The 11,873-nt window shown below is 40.8% G+C and overlaps 1 long non-coding RNA gene across 1 annotated transcript in view; it reads right to left on the bottom strand.

Annotated features, from left to right (window-relative positions):
- Nucleotides 1-11,873, bottom strand: part of LOC147757569 (uncharacterized) — a 157,956-nt gene that overhangs the window by 42,184 nt on the left and 103,899 nt on the right. Inside the window, exon 4 of the long non-coding RNA XR_015320372.1 lies at nucleotides 116-174. This is a non-coding gene — a long non-coding RNA (uncharacterized LOC147757569). The remainder of the gene's footprint in view (nucleotides 1-115; nucleotides 175-11,873) is intronic.

Raw genomic sequence — 11,873 nt, 5'->3', positions numbered from 1 at the left:
ATGGCGTTTGAGGAGAACACTTCTTTACGCGATGTTGAAAGTACCTTTTAGGCAAACAGTTTACGCATGAGCAGTCAATCGTTTGCTGAGAGAAACGGTTCAAGCACTTACTTACCAGTCCTCACCAAGTTCAACGTAGGCTCGCATCATGTGATTAGCTGACGGCATTGATATCTGAAAACAAGAGCAGGGCACCTATTAATAAAAAGCAAGAGAGAGCAAGATATATTTGAACGAATATTGCTCCTTCTCTTTGTCAGGTTCAGACCGTTCTCGCAAAGAGCCCTGTGATATTAGAAGTTTTAGTAGATAAAGCAGATTTAGCATAAATAATTCGGTCCAACAGAGGTCTAAAAGAAACCAGTCTTCTTCTTCTTCTCAGTTCCCGGGCACGCTCGTAAAAAAACTTGACTCAGTTAAGTTTTTTCCGAGCGTATCCGGGAATTCCTGAAGTCAGCGAAAGGTGTTTGAGCTTTACTGCATTTTGATGATTGTTAGCTTCGATGACGGATCACACTTCGACGTCCCTATGCAGCCTGTCTTTCCTGTTCTATACACCACCGAACCCGTACAGCTTTCAGAGAGCCAAGCGGAGCATACTTTGTGACGTTTTTAGAAAGATGTACATCGCAAATAGCTGCTCTTCGCACTCCGCTGTGGGGATCCACTAGTCGCACAATCCTGCTCTATCGTCCGTGCCCATTTTACGCCGGGCAGAAAGGGAACGCAGCGGAAAAAAGATCCTAGATGATATAATCTGAAGCGTATGGAAAATTGATGTTTAGACGAAATCCATAATACAGTCGACGAGTTCCCACCTCAACCAGTCGATTCTCTCTGTAAACTGATAGTTAGGCCTAACACCATTCGGCTCGTTTTCGTGCATAAAGAGCCAGTTTTGCGTGCCGCTGCTGTTCTTTGCGAGAACAACTACACGCAACTGCGTGAAGGTTAAGTAGGAACAGGCCGTAAGTAAACAAAAAGCAACTTCAGGGCAAGAAGATCAGACGAAACGTTCAAAGAGCCGCGACAAAAAATATGCGAAATTTATATTCGCTAATCCCGCTGGCTTAGATGGATACTGCATAGACCTCTAGTGGGTTCTTCCAATTTCAAGGAGACAGGGAACAAACGTTGCCTGGTAAAGGCCATTATTTTAAACGTAATGGATTACTATGCATATTATTACGCGACCAATGTGCATTATTTAGCGACGGTAAATAAATATTTCAATAGACAGCAGAGTTCATATCCTGCTGTTATTCATGTATAAACATGTATAAGGACATTAAACACACACGAACTTAAGTAAACTTAAGTAAACCTAGTTGTTAATAGACTGAAGACCGCTAGCTTCCTGCATCAATTCGTATGTCAGCTTCCGGAACTAAAAATTGAATTCAGTAATTGTATGGCCTCGAAAGATCTATGAAATTAACGTCAACCTGTTTGCAATTTGATTGAATATTAAATCGATCAAAACACCTACATGGACACGCATAGTTGAATCCAAATGGGTTAAGTGCCGCGCCCATTTGACCATATAACTATACTAAAATTTCCACAAAGTAACTTGAAGCGAACGGGCCTTATACGGTGACAGAGGCATCAAACTGTACACAAATTGTTACGAAGAAATAAATAAAAATCGATAACGGTTCCTTATAAGAGTTTAATTCAAATCTTAGTACTAATAAACAACAGCCGATAGCCTTGTGTGTGCTATTGATGTGCTAGATAAGCTGCGAACAGAGATGAAGAAGCTCAGCCGTTGTTCTTCATGTCCTTAGTTGTTTATACATAAATAACAGCAGAATATAAACTCTGCTGTCTACTGGAATATTAAATCAACTGTCATTAAATAATGCATATTGGTCTATATTACGTTTACAACAATGCTCATTCCCTGTTTACTTGAGATACACTAGAGGCCTACGCAGTATCCATCTGAGCCAGTGGGATTAGCGAATATAAATTTCGTATATTTTTTTTCTCTTCGCGGCTCTTTGAACGTTTCGTCTGGTCTTCTTGTCCTGAAGTTGCTTTTTGTTTACTTACGGCCTGTTCCTACATATGATCACGGTCATTTATCTCTGTAGCTACAGCAACGTACGCGAACAACGTGGAACCTGCGGTTATAATGGGCCAGCATATTTCGATTCAATTTGTAGAAACTTTCGCAGGCGAAAACGCTAAAATACGATTTGTGACCGTAAATGAATGCGTCATTTCCATTACTGTTTATTTTCAGCTCCTAGGTTATAGCATAAGCAGAAAGGTATCGTGTATCCTATTTTTTAATCGTGCCTGCCTCCGCCAAAGGGCCGATTTAGATCTGTGAAGAACACCTGAACAAGCCTTTGAAGAAAACTGACTGGAATTAGTGGTCAACAAAGACGTCGTTTTTCAGCGTGACAATGCTAGACTACATACATTTTTACGTAGCCGGCAAAAATTGAGAAAACTGGCTAGAAATGTCCGTGTGTTCATCGTACATCAGGATCTTGCACCATTAGACTACGATCTGTTTTAGCCTTTGCAGAAGTTCCTTAACGGTGTCAATTTAGCTGCAATGGAAAAAGTTAAAATTTTTTACGCAGAAGTTCTACCATGGTAGAATGACAACGTTACCAGAAATCTAACAAAAGCTCATCAGCCAAACAGTGCTTAGTAATATTAATTTGAGATATAAAAAAAAAAATTTACTTTAATCTAGCCTTAGAAACGGTTACACTTTTTCTACAATTCAATTTTCTACAAATCTTCAACCACAATTAGTGTTACCCGACTTTCTCCTGTCTTCGTCACTCGCCAGCGACTTCGTATTGCCGTATTATTCATCATACTTCGAATATTACCTTTCAGTCCTTTACGGCAATTTTAGTTCCAAGTCTGTTTTGTGCGCTTTGGCGCCTACGACAAAACCATTATTTCTGGATATCGCTTTTGATACTTTGTACTATATATATATATATGTTAATAATCATTGATTTCATTGTGAATGGAACTAGTTAAAAAGTATACCCTCAGCTAACATCTTTTCGAATACTTCGCTATCTTTGTCAGAGGTCGTATTGTCAGAGGATGGCAAAGGAGTTAGCCACACAGAAAATCGGATCATGTATCTATACGCCAGAAGTTGAGTCCCTCGATTAAAAGTTTTTGGTAAAAATATAAAACTTTGTAAGTATGTATGAGTTCGGTTCGTTACTAATGCCTTGTACTTTTCAGTACGACGACTCCTTTACTAAAAACTTAAACTAAAAACTACAAAATCCTCGCGTACAACGTTGTAGAAGATAGACAAGACACTCTTTCCGCAAAGCTACAGATCTAATTGCGATTATAAACAAACGAGAATATATGAAGGCACTATGATTAACACTGTGTACTAATAAGGATACAGTAATGATGCACTCTAATCACCACGGGGCCAATAACGATGCGTAGGAACGGCGGGTAGCAATAAACAGAGATTATAAAATATTCCCCAAGGACTACAACAGATTTAGCGATACACAAGTTACATTTAAACAAACAACCACGTCAGGTTGGCGAGCTTATGGGTTTTAATAGCTCCTTTTCCCATACGATTAGTTTTAACTGGCGCCACCTCTCATTACTTGTCGACTTCTTATGTCACGCCCGCCCGTATAAAGGTTTCTATCCTGAGGAACAAGCACGCCGAAGTATTCGTAACTCACTGGCAACGAAGTTCTTCTCGAATTTTTTAGAAAAGCAAACGTTGGTAGCGCAGATTGTTTCTTCCTATCTAATGTCACGTAAAAATATGTCTATTAGGAACCAGGCATATGCGAATACTATTTACTCTATAGCAATGTACATTACTGCCATGCCTACACATGTCAATAAGGGAATTAACCTATCACTTGAAATGTGTCACGGAATGCTCCTATCTATGTTTCGGTAACTGGGTGCCTTAGTGTTTACGAGGTAGCTTATCTTGGTGGTGTTTTAAGCAGGTGAGAGGCGCGGTGTACGGTCGCACACCTTTCTTCCTTTTGGCCTCCGCCTATTCAGAAAACGAACCTTCGAAAGCTGATTTCCCTTACTACATCAGCCTTCGCAACCCACGCGACCTATTCAGTGCCTCCTGAGAGTGGCAATAGGTTAAAACCTACTCAAATGGCCTGTGGGATAGGCGACTTGCTCTGAGAACCACGCCGAAAACCGGGACCTAGCAGTAAATTGGATGACTTTCTTTGGCTCGCTTAATAAAACTCTAAGCACTAGAGGTGTGGGGCTACAATCCCGGAACTTAGAGGTAGAACCACTTGTCTAAGCCATTAAGGTTTCTTTCTTTTGTTTTTTAGCGCTTCGATAAGTATTAAAATAGCGGTTTATTGTTGACGGATTTTGACTTTTACACTTACGATAGAACTTCACATACGTAAAAAACAATATTTAGGAAAGTTATCGACACAAATAAGTGGACCAGAGAATAGTATCGCTTTCTGTCATTCTCATTCACTTGTTAATGTAGCTAATGTAATGATAAAAAGCCAGCGTTTGAGACACCACGGCGCTGCTAACACCCAGTGGGCATTTATCTACGGCGTAGGCCATGTCGTTGCTGGTTTTCGTCCATGCGGCGGGCCTATATATCTATGAAAATCTTGCGCATCTCTCACATTTTCAGTTAATATTATTCACAATAACGAAGCAAAGCTGACTGCTCAAAAATGCCCCGGCAGTAAGTTGTTTCTGGTTTGTTTGTGCAGAAGCACCACACGCAGATTATAGTTTCTAGCAGAACACTACACAAAAGCTCAAATGAATGTCACGCTAGAGCTCTACAGCATCGCTGTATAACGTCCCCTGCTTGTTTCTCTCATAGCAGCGTCACGTTATGGTGCAGCGGCTTAGGCTCATGACAACAGAAAAGAGAAAAAAAGCGTTTGCTCAGAGTAGTTAAATTGCCGGGAGCAGCAGCTGCAACGGCATTATAAGTGTGTGGGATACGCCCACATCTAATATGACGCCTGGCTCTGTTTTGTTGGCAGAATCTGTACCTATCTCGACGCTAAGACAGATTAACCCTAAGCAACAAGGTTCAACAATATGCGGCCGCCGCGTGACATCATGTCTTCACTTATGTTATTTAAACATGGAATGCGTTGACAGAGCTTACGTGGGCCGTATTCTTGACGTTCTCTCGAGAACACGAGTTGGCAGTTACACATGTAGTGAACCGTACTGTGTACATGCGTTAGTTATGGGGCATAGAAAAGCTGCGTGCCCCTCGTAACAGGTCCGTCTCAACCACAAGCGGCTGATGGTGGAATGCTAATGAAATACGTTCTATGCAGCCGTGATTGAAATCGTTGGGGGTTGACATGGCCGCACGCACAACCCAAAACGAAATCTATCAGTTTAGTGGTAATTTTAAGTCGAACACGTTGATTATTAGACAGGCGGGTAAGGTGCAGTGCGAGTTACACGGCTTCGTGTAACGGCCTTGCTAGCAATGAAAAATTATACAGTAATTGTCGTACAACAATTTTACGAATCTGAGAAGTGTTCTAAACCATTTAGGCGGAAACATATGGTGTCAGATCGCTGAACAATGGGCTATTAAAATTCAGGTACCTATGAGCGATGTCCGAACGATGTCTTCTAGCTACACATACCACGTAGGCCACCATCAGCATTGGGGGGTATACAAGTGCGACGCCTAGCGCGAATTCTGATTAATTCCAGCGCACATCGGCTGGTGAATACATCCGTTATGTCAAATATAGTCTGTAAAATAGTACATCCTTTCCTATTACTTTAGGAAGCAATTAATCTAGCAGAGACTAGAACAGCCTGGTATTGTCTTGAATTCCACGTGCGCGTTAATCATGTATTCATTTGTTCTTCATAAAACTCCTTTTCTTCAAAGCGCAGTACGGCATCCTTTTGTAACACGTGCGTATGGCACCTAATCTTCATCTATTCTACCAATCGCAAGGTCAACTGTATATCGACGGGCATAAGTGCTAACCACCTGTATAGGGGCATTTCCTCATATGCGTTAAGTATTTTGATTGCACCAACATTCGATGGGATGCTGCTGCCTAATTTAGTAAGTGGAACCGTCGCAGCATAGATACCCAGGTCAGAAACCTAAACTTCAACGGAATAATTTGTACGAACAGTAAAGTGACCTCCCCGCCCCCCCTCTGGGGCAGGTAAAACTGCCTACGTAGGCTGAATCTTGAGGAAAATGGATTTGCGCTAAAGGACTTCTCACAGTATATTGATGCCACTCTCGCTGAGTTGAAAGCAGATACGTAGAACACCAATATTTGCATTGTCATTCCAAAAGATATCTCCGTCGTTGACATCATGTGGCCATTATTTCTCATTTTTCATGAAGGAAAATATGATGACTCTTGTCTTGCAGCGAATCTTGAATACGACGTGCATGTGTTCAGCTTCTACCATATGCTTGCGCAATAAACCACAAGTAGGTACTCAGATATTGGCTTCCTACACGAAGTATATCTCTGAACGTACTGATTAGACAAGTCATCGTGTCGGGACTCGGAAGGACCGCTGTTTGAAATTTTTTACAGGTCAGTATATAACTAATTCACCTATGCGGTATAACTGGCTATTTTTATATTCATCTATATACCTATGTTAAAAATTTTGCTAACTAATCAGCTAGCTTATTTACAGCAATCGGTAGCAGGTTTATTTAGCATTTGAATCACTCCTCTAACCCAGCCGTTGTTAATTTGGTTTTAACAACTCTCAGGTCAAATCTCAAACTTCAAGTTTGGATTTACCTTTCAGGAATTAAATTATTCACCTTATCGCTATCAGGATTTTAGTGTCGATAATTTTCCTGACTTTCAAGAATCCCAAGCATTCCTTGGAGAATACTCTACTAAAGTTCTACTTGTTAAGGACGAATGGTGGGGTAGGCGTTGTCAAGTATACTACCAATAGAATGTCTGCTACCTTCATTTTTGCATCAAACCTTAATTCAGTACGCATCACTTACTACCACAATCTGTGGTTATGTAGACTAATCCATCGCTCACTTAGACTGTTGTCGGATTCACAAACGTTCGTTTAGAAATAGCACAGAGAGGGCACAGAATAATTCGATTTATACAGCTTATGCAGACACATTGGAAATTTAAGTTCTTCTTTAGATGAATTTCATTAATTTGGATACAATAGAAGTCGCAGATTTCACCGAGTGTTTGTATCAATTGTACATTGGCTGTAAACAAATTCTAAACTGTAAAAAAAATAATAAAAGCCGTCTTGCGTTCGCATGGGGAGACGAAGTAGATGATTTCATTAAATACTACTGTTATATCGGTTTACTAATTAACAGATTCAAATAAATAATCCTTTCACCAATTATGTCCTTTTCTTTTCTGTTTTTACTTTTTGACCGCGTCGGACAGCATCGACATATCATAACAACTTCAAACGTCAAACAATATTTCCTGTACTCAACAGGGCGGAACGTATTCCAATCCGATGTGTTGGCTGTAAAAAATCGTGGCAAGGACCGAGTGTGTCAAGGAGGCCTGGAGCGTTACAGCTAACCTAAAAATAATCCAATTAGCTTGTCGTGCGTTGCGGAAAACAGATTGAATCGAATGCCTGTTAACTTCTACTAGCTAGAGTCTTAACGGAACATAGAGTGGGGTCTTAACGGAACATAGAGTGGGGTCTGGCTGAACCGTCAGTACCCACCAGATTTCTGCACCACGTTCTTCGACTTTACGAAACCACCACACTGCACGTCGCCCCAAAGTACACGATCGATGCGAAAAGTAACAGGCTTCCTTTCCCCATTTTATTTCCTTGGTCGACCTCCCCTGCTGCGTCACTTCTACTGAAAGCTGTCCAGCGTTTTACTTTTTTCTCTCTTCTACGTCTATATCATTTCAAGCCTCTCCCTTTCCTCTGCCAACTCCGCTACATGCGTTTTCCGACAACGTGCATGTATAATATACCTTGCAAAAACCACGCTTTTATCACGAAGCCCACGTTGCCCGCTTACTCTCTTCAGGAAATATGTTTTCTCCAATCTTTAATATCTGCTTTTTAGCTAATATGCTTCCCACGTCTCGAGTCGGACGGCAGAACAGGAGCGTCTGACTCACGTATCAAGATTTGTGATGTTGTATTAACGACTAGCTTCGCTGAAGAAAACTCTTTTCCGATACAGAGTACCGTCAAATCTATCACCTAACATGTGTACGTCGCAACGCAGTGTCTGATAGAACCCACGAGTATTAGGTGTGGGGGCCGACAAAGAACAATGTAACATTGAGATGTTCTAATTTGGCTTTTTTTTTTTTTTTTTCTAAATTTTAGTCGATGTACGCTCTGGCATGCCTATATGTCACGAACGTGTGTATAGTCATTCGGCAAAATCAACCCGTTCGTCGACTCCTAAAGATTCAAGCGGGAGAAATGCGGCAGAAAATAAAGACAGAACAGGGCAAGATAACGAAATCTATTTCTGTATCTACGACTTAGCGCAAGATATAAGCCTATATACCTTAAAAAACCTTGCTAGCAAAACACTAGCTGACACTCAAGTGACCTTGTTCCACCAGCTAAGCTTGCCGACAGCCGATCAATTCGATCCAGATCAAGGATTCGATCCTTAAATCTGGATCAGACACGACTTGTTTGTCGACATCATGTATTTCCCTAACACTCATCCATAAGGTCAGATAAGCCTTATAGAGGCCAGAGCATAAAAGGGTATCGAAAGGACCTATAGGCTCCGTCCGACAACCTGCTAATGCTGAAACAAGACTGTATTTCACATGAATCGAACTACCGAAGCAAAGGTGATGGATATAACGGAAGCCGGGTAGACGGCGATGTTCTTCAAGTGAGTAGTTCAATTAGATTCCATGATTCGATCTCTCAAGTTTTGTCAATATCGTACCTCTCTTACAAACACTGCCGTATGCCTGAATGGCGTGGCTGAATCTAAATGTTCAGTAATGCCTACCTCTAGTACTATTGAAGAGGCATTGATGAATCGGTATTTGATATACATTAAAAGGCACAGCATGCAGTGTTCGTTAGTATAGCTCCAAATGCCCTCAGAAAGCTTCCTTCTGTTCTAAATAAAATTACTCAACTTATATTCGTGTGAGAGAATCCAACTGCGTAAGGCAAACATTGTTTATATACCAAACCAGATGACCCTTGATAGCCTGTGTCGATGATGTAAAAAATGTGACAGTTGCACGGATACAAGTTTATAACTGCACGATACTTTATCTAACTGTCTTCCTCAATAGATTAAAATCTTGCTCAACAAGTAGAGCATAATTTCTATATATGCAGTAACTTTAAATAGGCACACAAGCTGGCTGTTTCGCCTATGAACCTTATCTTCGCGTAGAAATGCATCAACTTATATTCGTTGTATATAATACTGAAATAAGATGGTAATAGTGTGCTACAATGTATATTTTTAAACTACGCGCTGTCCCTGTGTACCTTATCACCTTGTCAAGGGCACCCATTCTTTACGTTGGGTTATCCACAAACGTTGGGTGAATCCTACATTTTTATCTACTTGATTTGCTTGACTAAGACGCGTAACTTGAATGGCGTTCATGTCATGCACGAGAAGACCTGTTCGCAAATAGAAGGAACCGAGAAAAGAAAAAAGTGTTCTAACAGTGATTCGATGGTGGACCCGATAAGCAATGCAACAATGGACCAGAATCCGACAGACCAGCACTTTCCACGGTATTTATTTTCTTGGAGAGGAAATCCCACTCAGTGTGCTAGAGCGGAAGAGGAGTGCGTGTACAGCTACGACATCTAACCGTGTAACGGAAGTGTCCTTGTTCCACACAATTCTGTCTTATTTACAATCCGTATGAGTGGATCAGTGGTACAAGTAAGCTTTGTGTGAGCTCTGCGATAAGCCAATCAAGCTCTTTCTTACACACTGTACGAAGTTGATGGCTATGTCGGCTGGCCAGAAAGATGTCGCTCGACTAGATGGGTTTTTAGCAAAACGGTTATTTTTTTTTACTTTTCTATTTAATTATGTATTAATGTATTCACTGGGGGATCTGGCTGAAGTTAATTTTTTTTCGGCTAATTTGCGATAACACTAAGCCTACCGATACTCCTTGTATAGTTATTCCTAGCGTACTGAAAACGTTTAAGTTGATCAGTCGTAGCAGGATTGTCGTAAGGTAAGCTCCATACGTGGACAGGGATCCAATACAAAACAGTTAGCGTTCAACCTGCACATTAGTCGTATTTATAGTTTTGGTTTTCGTTGAAGTCTACTTCAAGTCGCAGTGGATTTTAGTGACGGATCCCTATGCCGAGCACCACGGTCTTGCTTTAAAGGATTTGTAAAGTTTATTCTGCCGGTGCATCTGCGTCTGTTCAAGTACTGAATAAAACAGAACCTAATCCGAGGGCAATTGGGTCGAAAAATTTCTACTTATCGAAGGAAGTCAGGCAGCTAGCTCACTGGCCAGACTGTAATCGTTATGGGCAATTCTGCGGCGATCTGATACTAGCTATGGCCACAGCAAGACAAAACCATATCTTAGTATTATGGAGAAAAGACGTTTGTCTCGAAAAGAAAAAAAGAAAGAAAGAAAGAAAGAAAAAAATGTAAATGTCCAAAAAAAAGATTGAAAGCCATACATTTGTCGGCACTTTATCGTGAGTAACTGATCAATGCTCAGGGAGTCTTTCGTTACGCACATCAATAGTCGATGTGAGCCTCGAATAAACTGGCGTGCCAGTACTTAAAAGGCTTGATGTTGGGCAAACATTCTTGTCCCTTCCTAAAATCCTGCCTGGATCCTTAACATCCCATAAGAGTTTACTGACTTAACTGGTGAACCTAATAACACTTGACCTATGTTAATGGAGCCAGAAAGTTATCACTCCATTAAATATGACTACAGCAATATCTATACCATTATGGTGAATTATGTACAAAGAGCATGCGCAATAACTTTAGCTTTGCTTGAGACAGTTGCTGTAAGTTTACTGATTGTATCTGGTTCACGAGCGTTTTCAGCCATTCAAAGTTAACGCATATACTCTTCGTGTATATATATATATATATATATATATATTCTGATGAAAAGACGGAACGGACGCGCTTGTTTTTTAAAGAATAATTGTATGCCTCTTACTGGTAGCTGTTACTACTTACATGTTAAGCGTCGATATATTTTGTATATTCAACACAGCCAACAACACATACATACTGTTGTATTGCGTTTCAGTTTTCACATGGAGACGGGCATATTGACATGATACAAAAAAAAAAAAAAAAGGGGCATAAACTAGGTTGGTTATCGGTGTCATTTTATGGTCGACATTGTTCTGAGATCACTTCCTATAACGGGAGCGCAGAAATAATTTCCTATTTGGTGCTCATTGAAGAAGCCACAGATACGGAAATATTCAATCTAGTTACCTGCTTTCCATGTGTTCTATGCGTGTCTTCTCCGATTCGGAACATTAAAGTACTTCTTTTCGTTGAATCGCCCGCTCTCTGTGCTTCAACTTACCCGAGCCCCCTCCGTCCCCGCTGTATCTTTTGTTTGTTATCTACATCTGCTGACCCACCGCTCCACATATAGTAAGTGCGTACTTTCTTTACTAACCTCTATTTCCTAAGCGGCTGGGCAGGCTCCTCATTGCGTTGACCAGAAAGCCTTTCGGCGAAATCTGCTAGTTCTTTCGAGAAGGCAACAACTATTTACTACAGATCGGAGGTCTAATATCCTAAGCTATAAAGTGCTACTACTATACCTTAACAGATCAGCAATGGTGGCCAGTAGTGGGTAAACAACGCAGCCTGAAAAGTACTGGGATGGGTA

Source organism: Varroa destructor, unplaced genomic scaffold (assembly GCF_002443255.2).
Source record: "Varroa destructor unplaced genomic scaffold, Vdes_3.0 BEIS01000002.1, whole genome shotgun sequence".
NCBI lineage: Eukaryota > Metazoa > Arthropoda > Arachnida > Mesostigmata > Varroidae > Varroa > Varroa destructor.
Note: the sequence above shows the minus strand (reverse complement) of the source record. Positions and strands in the feature narration are given on the sequence as shown.